Source organism: Lynx canadensis, chromosome D3 (genome assembly GCF_007474595.2).
Source record: "Lynx canadensis isolate LIC74 chromosome D3, mLynCan4.pri.v2, whole genome shotgun sequence".
Lineage (NCBI taxonomy): Eukaryota > Metazoa > Chordata > Mammalia > Carnivora > Felidae > Lynx > Lynx canadensis.
Window position 1 is genome coordinate 53,931,810 of NC_044314.2, and position 10,795 is coordinate 53,942,604.

Here is a 10,795-nt window from a genome sequence, read left to right on the forward strand (position 1 = left end):
AATAAAAATAACAATAAGAAGTGATAAAATTATAGTAGTACTGAACAGTTGCCAGATGGCAGGCACTATATTCTGTGTTTACATGTATTTTCCTGCTGAATCTTCACAGTAATCCTCTAGTTATTTATCACTGTTATCCTAATTTATAAATGAAAAAACTGAAGTTCAGTGAGATGAAGTAACATGCCCAAGGTCACACAGTTCATTCCTGAGCACTCACTAATTCCCTTAGGTTTTCTAGATACACAATCATATCGTTTATACAAAATGAGATTTGTCTACTCCTTTCTGAGGGTTATGTCTCCTATGTTTGTTTCATGCTTCACTGAATTGGTCATAATTATATAGTAAAATATTAAATAGTTATCATCTCTTAAATGTTCCTGAACCCTCATACCTTCAGTGGACATGAGTATATGATGCTTAGTCAGTTGCAGTAATGATAACAATAATCCCTAACGCTTATTGTGCAGCTAGACAGTCTGAGTCTAGAATTGACGCTCTCAACCACACTACTAATTCAGGAACTACTCTCACTTGTTCTAGCATGTTCCATGCCACTCTAGCATGATCCTCATGCTTCAAACCTTCTCCTCTCCCTTCTCCCCTAAGTTTCCTGGCTTTGTAGCTAAGCTTCATCTCCAAGTCTAGCCCCAGTTGGACTAGTGGTCCTGTTTACCATGGATTTTATTTGGTTCTTCCTCGTGATACTGCTTGTAGTGGTCTCTTGGCTCTATCAATGAAATTAAATAAAGAGGTGGCCCATCTCTGTGTCTTCTTTAGGCCTCAACACCCATTCTATGTAGGCCCACAATTTCCTTTTACCAACATACACCATTGAAGTCTCTCCCAACTTCCCTTTAAAATATCTTTGAAAACAACAACAAAAAAAGAGGAATTGCTAATTAAAAACTCACCATACCTAATGTCAGAAAGGCCAAAGAGAAGTGATACTCTTCTAACTACACTTCCATATTCTTTCTAAAGGGAAATTTGACAGTGCATGTAAAAAAAAAAAAAAAAAAAAAAAAAAATAATCATAGAATTTTTCATATTCCTTGACTGAGAAATCTCACTTGTTGGAATTTATCCCAAGTCATCATGGATGAACACAAGTATATTTCTACAAAAGTCTTTATTTCAATATTATTTAAGATGGCTAAAAATTTATAGAATCTAGATGTCCAATGATGAATGTTTTGTTAAATAAATTATACTACATCGAGAGGAGTATTTCATAACATGGAGAAGTTCATGATATACACTGTCAGGTGCAAAAAAGTATATCACAATTCAACATATGGAGTGAAATCCCATTTTTGTTGTATATAGATATATTCATTTCCCTATAACTATGTGACTATAAATATCGATTGTCTATATATTTATGTATCACTTTAGAAATCACCACAGCAAACAGAAATATACACCCCCAAATATTCAATTTTGTAATAATTGTGTCTGTGTAATTATGAAGAAGTGGAAATGTGTATTTCTTCTTTTCACTCAATGGTTTCTTTTTTTCTTTTTTTTTACATTTTAATTTTCAGTATATATTTGTTTACTGGTTTCTGAATTTTCTACAGTTGATATACATTACATTTGGAATAGGAAAAAAAGTTATTCTTAAAACCATTTGTTAATTAGGTTATAAGCAAAGAGACACAAACTATAGGGCTCAAATAAGATGGAAGAGTTTTTAAATCTCCCCAAACTGTCTCAAGGTGAAAGGTCCAGTGTTATGATGAAGCTGTATTCCACAGTTATTTAGGGAGACAGATTGCTTTCACCTTGTGCTGCTATTATCTGGGTTAATATCCTTTCCATTTGGTAGAAGCTGGCTAACCTCCATATCCCTATTCTAGCCCACAGGAGAGTCCAGAACAAGTACATTTGTCTCTAAGGAGATGACCAGGAAGTTGCACACTTCATTTCCATTCTCTATGGGCTTCATCCTGGTCACACACCACACCAGTCTATGATCAAGGCAGGCTGTGATCTGTATCTGCCAGCCATAGATACATGTTTAGCTAAAACTGAGGGTGAAGGAATTATTACTAAAACTCAGAAGGAATCAATTAATAGATGCTCCCTCAGATATTATAAAGCTACAATAGTTGAAATACTGTAATACTGTGGTACAAGAATAATGGAGTAGGCTGGGTATACCAAAAGCAGGCTCAAATTCATATAAGATTTAAGCATATAAAAAAAGGTAGCTTTCCAAGTTAGGATGGTTGACAGAATGAATTATTCAGTCAGTGATGTTGAGAACTGGATAACCATTTGGAAAACAACAAAATTAGATTAAATAACAAAATGTATTCCAGATGTCTTAAATACTTAAAGTGCTATAGGGAAATATTGATGAAAATGGTGACCAGATTGTAACTTCTGCTTTAGTTGGTTCCCCATTCCACAGATCTCTGGGCCTTATTGAGCTTAATTATCTCTTCATTGACCTTTGGCAACCAGAACTGCCATATACCAGATGTAGAGGGCCATGGTTGTGTTAGATCAGAAGAGTGCTTTCTATTTTGTTTTTTTGTTGGTTTGTTCATATCCTTTCTATGATCCTTTTTTCTTTGTGTCGATCTTATGTGTTGCTAAATACAATGCATAAGACTAGTAATCCACCTGAGACTACCCTAAACATGCATCTGATTGTATGTGCTGCATATAAAAAGTAGTTTCCAACTCAACAACAATAAACTATTAAAAAATGGGTGAATGACTTGAATAGACATTTCTCTAAAGATGATATGCAAATGGCCAACAAACATATGAAAAGATGCTTAATATCACTAATCATTAGAGAGTGCAGGGGGACCTGGCTGGCTCATTCAGTACAGCATGTGACTCTTAATCTCAGGGACCTGATTTTAAGCCCCACATGGGCATAGAGCCTACCTAAAAAAGAGAAAACAAATGGAAATCAAAATCACAGTGAGAGATACCACATCATGTCATGTTCTACCCACTGATAGGAGAATGGCTACTATTAAACATTAAAAAAACAGAACATTAAAGTATTGGTAAGGATGTGGAGAGATTGGAACCCTTGCGCACTGTCAGTGGTAATGCAGCTGCTATGGGAAAAAGTGTGGCTGTTCCACAAAAAACTAATAAAAGTAGAACTACCATATGATCGAGCAGTCCCACTTCTGGGACACATGTTTTGATTCCATTTATATGAGGTATCTACAGTAGACAAATTCATAGAAACAGGAAGCAGAATGGTGGTTACCAGGGGTTGGGGGAAGAGGGAAATGGAGAGCTGTTTAATGGGTATAAAGTTTCAGTTTTCCAACATGAAAAGAGGTCTGGAGATTGATGACCCAACAATGTTAGTATACAGAACACCACTGAAGTGTACATTTAAAATGGTTAAGACAGTACATTTTGTATTATATGTTTTTGACTATAATTAAATTATAATTAAATTATATGTTTTGACTATAATTTTGACTAAATTAAACATATATTATATGTTTTTGACTATAATATAAAAAAATTAATCTTGGGGCAGGCACCTCGGTGGCTCGGTCAGTTAAGCATCCAACTTCGGCTCAGGTCATGATCTCACAGTTCGGGACTTCAAGCTCCACATTGGGCTCTCTGCCGTCAGCATGGAGCCCACTTCAGATCCTCTATCTCCTTCTCCCTCTGCCCCTCTGCCACTCATATTCTGTCTCTGTCTCTCAAAAATAAATAAACATGAAAAACTCTTTAATAAAAAAATTAATCTTGGGGTGCCTGGGTGGCTCAGTCAGTTAAGCATCTGACTCTTGATTTTGGCTCACTCAGGTCACAATCTCACGATTTGTGAGATGGAGCCCCGTGTTGGGCTTCACCCTGACAGTGCTCCGCACAGCTTGGGATTCTCTTGGGAGCCTGCCTGGGATTCTCTCTGTTCCTCTGTCTCTGCCCCTCCCCAACTCTTGCTTGCTCTCTCTCTCTCTCTCTCCAAAATAAGTAAATAAACTTTAAAAAAATAAATAAAAATTAATCTCATCACAGAGTTTGTGGTTTCAGATTGCAAAAATCAGAAATAGAGATTTCTGGGGCACCTGGGTGGCTCAGTTGGTTAAGCACCTGACTTTGGCTTAGGTCACGATCTCATGGTTCATGAGTTCGAGCCCTGCATTGGGCTCTGTGCTGACAGCCTCAGAGCCTGGAGCCTGGTTCAGATTCTGTGTCTCACACTCTCTCTCTCTGCCCTTTCCCACTCATGCTCTCTGTTTCTCCCTCTCTAAATTAAATAATAATTAAAAAAAATTAAAAAAAGAAAAAAGAAAAGAAAGAAATAGAGATTTCTTATAACCAAGCTGTTCAATATGGTAGCCTCTAGCCACATATGGCCATAGAGCACTTAAAATGACATTCCTACTTGAGATGTGCTATAAGTTAATAATATACACTGAAGGGGTCCTAGGCTGGCTTAGTTGGTGGAGCATGTGACTCTTGATCTCAGGGTTGTGAATTTAAGCCCCATGTTGGGTGTAGAGATTGCTTAAAAATGAAATCTTAAAATCATCATCATCATCACCCATACCGAGGTTCAAAGAACTAGTGAAAAAAAATTAAATAAAATTAAATAATGATTTTTATATTGGTTATATGCTGAATAGTAATGTTTTAGATATATTAGGCTAAGTAAAAATATATTATTAAAATTAATTTTACCTGTTTCTTTTTACTTTTTTTTTTTTTAATGTAGCTACTAGATTTCACAGAGATTCTGAAATTATCAGACCAGGAATTTAAAATAACTATGAATAATATGTCAAGAGGTCTCATACAGAAGGGAGACAACTTAAGAACAGATAAGAGCAGAGAGATGGAAACTCAAAGAAAGAATCAAAACAAAATATCAGAAATCAAAACCACTGTGGCAGAAATGAAGAATGAAGAATGCCTTTGATGGGCTCATCAATAGACTACACATGAAAAAAGAAATCAGTGAACTTGAAGATATGTGAATGGAAACTTCCCAGACTGAAAAGCAAAGAGAAGAAAAGAATCAAAAAGATGTAACAGGATATCCAAGTATTATGGGACAATTACAAAAGGTATCACATATAGTGATTGCAATACCCAAAGAAAGGAAAAAACAGAAGTAAGACTTAAACTATTCAAACTGCAGAAAATTTGAGACAGGGAGCAAATCTTTTTTTATTAAAAAAAATTTTTTTTAATGTTTATTTATTTTTGGGAGAGAGAGACACAGCATGAGCGGGGGAGGGGCAGAGAGAGAGGGAGACGCAGAATCGGAACCAGGCTCCAGGCTCTGAGCTGTCAGCACAGAGCCTGACGTGGGGCTCCAACTCACGAACTGCGAGATCATGACCTGAACTGAAGTCAGACGCTCAACTGACTGAGCCACCCAGGCGCCCCAACCCCTAAAATAGTCTTTTTAAGAACTATAATTGATACACTATGAGAGGAGAGAAAAACTGAATCATATAAAATGCTCAATTAAAATCAGAGAAGGCTGTGATGCCTGGCTGGCTCAGTCGGTGGAGCATACTAGACTCTTGATCTCAGGGTCATGAGCTGGAGTCTTACATTGGGTGTAGACACCAAAAAACCGAACCAAAACAAAGAACCAAACCCCACCCTTGCCCCCACATGAAAATAAAGAACAAGAGAACAATGAATAAAAAACAGTTATAAATATGGCATATATTAATTCAACTATATCAATAATCACTTTAGGGGTGCCTGGGTGGCTCAGTTAGTTAAGTGTCTGACTTCAGCTCAGGTCATGATCTCATGGTTCATGAGTTCGAGCCGTGTGTCAGGCTCTGTACTGATAGCTTGGAGCCTGAGCCTGCTTTGGATTCTGTATCTCCCTCTCTCTCTGCCCCTCCCTGCTCACACTCTCTCTCTGTCTCAAAAATAAATAAAACATTATTTAAAAAAAAAATAATAATCACTTTAAATGTGAATGATCTAAAAATACCAATGAAAAGAGAGACTGTCAGAGTGGATAAAGTAACAAGACCTAGCAATATGTTGTCTATAAGATTAAATATAAAGGGGCGCCTGGGTGGCGCAGTCGGTTAAGCGTCTGACTTCAGCCAGGTCACGATCTCGCGGTCCGTGAGTTTGAGCCCCGCGTCGGACTCTGGGCTGATGGCTCAGAGCCTGGAGCCTGTTTCCGATTCTGTGTTTCCCTCTCTCTCTGCCCCTCCCCTGTTCATGCTCTGTCTCTCTCTGTCTCAAAATAAATAAACGTTGAAAAAAAAATTTTTAAATAAAAAAGATTAAATATAAAGACAGATTAAAAGTGAAGAGATGGAGAAAGATATACCATGTTAAACCCTCCCAAAAGAGAGCGGCAGTAGCTATATTAATTTCAGACAAATTATGTCCTGCAATATCTTGGAAGGCAGTGCTCATGCCAGTCAGGCTCACAGCTCGAGGAGAAGTGTTTGAGGAAGGTCAGAATGTTTATGTATGTTGACTGCTTTCTCTGTCTTTCGCTAAGTCCTATGAGAGGGATGAGTCCAGGCAAGAGGTAGGTTTGAAAGCAGAGTGAAATGGAATACATTTCTAAGGAGGGAGGTTTGGTGAAACCTTTCTCATGTGCTCTTTACCAGTCAACAGGAGCCAGCCAGATTAATAAAGTTTGGTTGCTTCCCAACCTAAGCCAGTTGCTTCACATAGCATCAGGTTATCCATCATATTTTGAGTGTGGGTGTGAGCCATGTGTGTAAAAGAGGAGACTCTTCGGGCTTTCCAGACATGATGTGTGGTTGTGGTTACTTGACCATGGAGTTGAATGGAAGGAAATATACCAGAAATGTATTAAGAATCCACAAGACTGGCCCTCAAGAACTAGTAATTCTTCAACCCCTAAAGCAATCCCCAGGGCTCCCACAACTGAACCTACACAAGAGCATTACCCTTCAATACCACTTCAGATGTGGCTATGAAGCATGATTGATGGAAGAACCTTTCAAAGGCAAAGCTGAAGGCCACAGTGGGCAATAAAGAAGGAGATTGTCTGGCAGAGCTCGAGTCTAGTGGAGAAACACACTTAATTGCCAGTGCAGGGAGCCTTTCGCCTTAGCAAGCATTACACCATTGCCGTTCAATGATTGCTGTTTCCTTCCCTTTGTTTTTCCAAAAGAAGACTCTTATGATCCCATTCCTAATTCATCACTCTTTTTGGTGAGTGGAGGTGGGGAGGACACATGATCTGTTTTTCAGAAGATGCTCACATGAAACAGTCCCAGAGAGTCCTGATGGGGGAATGCATGTCACAGAGATCCTAGATTTTGAACTGAATGCAGTGGCCAGATGGAAATTTGGGTTGTTTCACTTGAACAGGGGACAAGTGTGTTTTATATGTAGGAAGAAGGCTGAGTATGTGTAATTGGGTTATCGTGGGTGGGTTGTGGCTGAGACTGTATGCATTTTCCCCTCTCCCTCTAGCAATAGAATTATCAAATTTTAGATTAGCATATGGTCATTCCGTCAAAGGCTATATTTCTCAACCTCCTTAGCATAGCTGGGTTTGAACGTGTAACTTGCGTCTAGTTAATGGGATGTGACAAGAATTCATATATACCATATATTTTTAAGCTATTAAAAGAAATAGGCATGGCTCCCTTATTCCTTTCTCTCTTGCCAGTGGCTGAAAAGTAGCAAGAGCTGAAGTAGGCATTGTAGGTTACAAGAGAGCAGCCACGGTGGAATAACAAAATAGAAGGGGTGTGACCCTCAGCACCTCAGAGTTGCCGTATTAGCCCTGGAGTGCTTCTGTTCAAACTGATAAAGAGAGAAATGCATCTCTTTCATGTTTATTTGGGTCTTTGTTAGAGCAAATAAAGCTTACAACCTAATTAATGCAAGCTTCTGATCAACTATCATATCTCATTGCATTGTAACTCTTTTCCTTAATTGTGATTCTTTTTATTATAAGTAGCCAATCAGCAACAATATCAGGGAATAATAATGTGTAGCAAGTCTCTACTATAATCCAATCTCTACTATAATCTACTTGGAATCCAAGTTCAACCAGCCCTTGCAGGATCTAAAATGGGAATTAGAGAAGATATCAGGAAATGAGGTTATTCTCATCTCTGCTTCTACAGACCAGTTTTCTCTGCTTTGGTTGGTATATGACCCAATGTGATTGAGTTGGCCCCAACTTTTTACATCATTTCCTAACAGAGACAGAATGGGACCTCTGTTCTAATTCCAGAGTTTCCAGAATAGGGAATCTGGCCCAGCTTTGACTAGGGTCTACTTAATCCAATCATCCCATAGGCTGGTATTTGAAAAGAAATTTCTTAGAAAAGGTTGGTGTCAGCTTCAGAGATAGCCTATGGGTTTAATATATCATTAATTTATGTGTCTGTCTTCTGCATTATAGTTTGTTGTGAGGTTGGGAAGAAACAGGAACTCCTATTCATTGCTGGTAGAAATGCAAATTGGTATTTGCATTGTGAACTGGAATTTGGCAATATCCAACAAAACAGACACGTATCTATTTTTGACACAGCAATTGCACATCCAAGAAGTTGTCTTCAGCATACATCTTCAGTAACATGAAAACAAATATGCATGAGATTGTTCATTGCAAAATTATTTGTGATTACGCCCTAAATGTCCAAACATAAGAAAATAATGGAAGTATGGTACACCTATACAATGGAGTGCTCTGGAACTGTTAAAAAAAAAAAATAGTAAGGTTGATATCTATAAACTGATAGTGAATGATTTCCAGAACATATTCTTTTTTTTTTTTTTTTGATGTTTATTTATTTATTTTGAGAGAGAGCTTGTGTGAGCAGGGGAAGGGCAGAGAGAGAAGGAGAGAGAATCCCAAACAGGCTCCATGCTGTCAGCACAGAGCCTGATGTGGGGATGTGGGGCTCGATCCCACGAACCGTGAGATCATGACCTGAGTGAGTCAGACACCTAACCGACTGAGCCACCCAGGCACCCCTAAAGTGATTATTGATATAGTTGAATTAATATATGCCATATTTATAACTGTTTTTCATTCATCACTATTGTGTTTAGAGTAGTATCAGAGGACATGAACAATATCTGAAAACACTGTTAAAAATACTCTTCCCTTTTCCAACAACAGATCTGTTTGAGGCTAGGTTTTCTTTATATGCTTCTACCTAAACAATATACTGCAAGAGATCACTTAAAGAAGCACAGAATCCAGCTGTATTCTATTAAGCCAGACATTAAAGAGATTTGCAAAAAAATATAATACAATGCCATCTTCTATTTTTTTTATTTGAGAAAGTGGCATCATTTTTCACAAAAATATGATATATTTACATTTTAGGAGCTTATTACTGTTAATTTTAGTTGAACTAGTAAATGTTTTTACAGTTTCTCAATTTTAACTTCTTTTTTTTTTTTTTTTTTTAAATTTTTTTTCAACGTTTTTTATTTACTTTTGGGACAGAGAGAGACAGAGCATGAACGGGTGAGGGGCAGAGAGAGAGGGAGACACAGAATCGGAAACAGGTTCCAGGCTCCGAGCCATCAGCCCAGAGCCTGACGCGGGGCTCGAACTCACAGACCGCGAGATCGTGACCTGGCTGAAGTCGGACGCTTAACCGACTGCGCCACCCAGGCGCCCCTCTCAATTTTAACTTCTAATGCAGTAAATATAATGGTTATCACCCACATAAACAAAAGCTCTTTGTTTCTTCAATAATTTTTAATAGTGTGAAGAGACCCTGAGACTAAAAAGTTTGAAAATTGCTGATCTGTAGTGTACTATCTATTGTATAATAAAGAAATATACATATATCTAATTATTTTTTGCAAAAAGAAACACAGGAAAGACTAGAAACCAATAATCTGGGTTAACCTAGTGGGGTTACCTACATGGTAGGAGGAACCTGCAGGACTGACCCTTCTCTAGGTAAACTTTTCACTTAGTATTGATTTTGGAACCATGCTAATGTTTCATATACAAAAAAAAAAAAAAAAATGATGATAAAGTCAAAAGAATGTGGGGCAACCATAAAATAGAATATGAATTTCAAAAATAAACCTAAATGTATTTCAAAAGAATAACAGTCATGTTAAAGAGGGTTGAATAGAGAACTAACTCAAACTTTTGAATGCAGTATTTTGACCTTATACCCTCAGACTAAAATAGATAAATAAACAAATAAATAAAATTGAATTATAATATTAGGTTTGGGGGTGCCTGGATGGCATAGGACTCTTGATTTTGGCTCAGGTCATAATCTCAGTTTGTGAGATAGAGCCCTATGTTGGGCTCTGTGCTGACAGAGTCTGCTTGGGATTCTCTCTCTCCCTCTCTCTCTGTCCCTGCCCTGCTTGTGCTCTCTCTCTCTCTCCCCCAAAATGGATGAATGAACTTAAAAAAGAAATAATAGTAGGTTTGTTCTTCACAGAGGTGTGGCTGATGTATTCCAGAATTGAACATGTGCTAATTGCCTTGAGAGCAAGGGGATACAGTTTTCTCCCTGTCGGAGAAGAGCATAAAACTGTGAATACCAGGAGGACTGAAATGAGTCCTGTGGTGTTGGATTGAAATTGAAGGTATCAGTATGACTTCATGGTTTTCTGTATGTGGATATGGGTGTGTATATGTATGGGTGTGTGTGTGAGTGTGGATGTGTGCATGCACATCTCTGTGTGCATTCTATCTCTGCCTCCTCTCATAGGTCTTAAAAGTAATGACACTCCAGTAGTTCTAAGCACACTTAGAGCCCAGGTCTTGGTTTCTAAATACTTTCTCTACTGAAAATAACTAGCATTTCTCGGAGAAATGATTGAT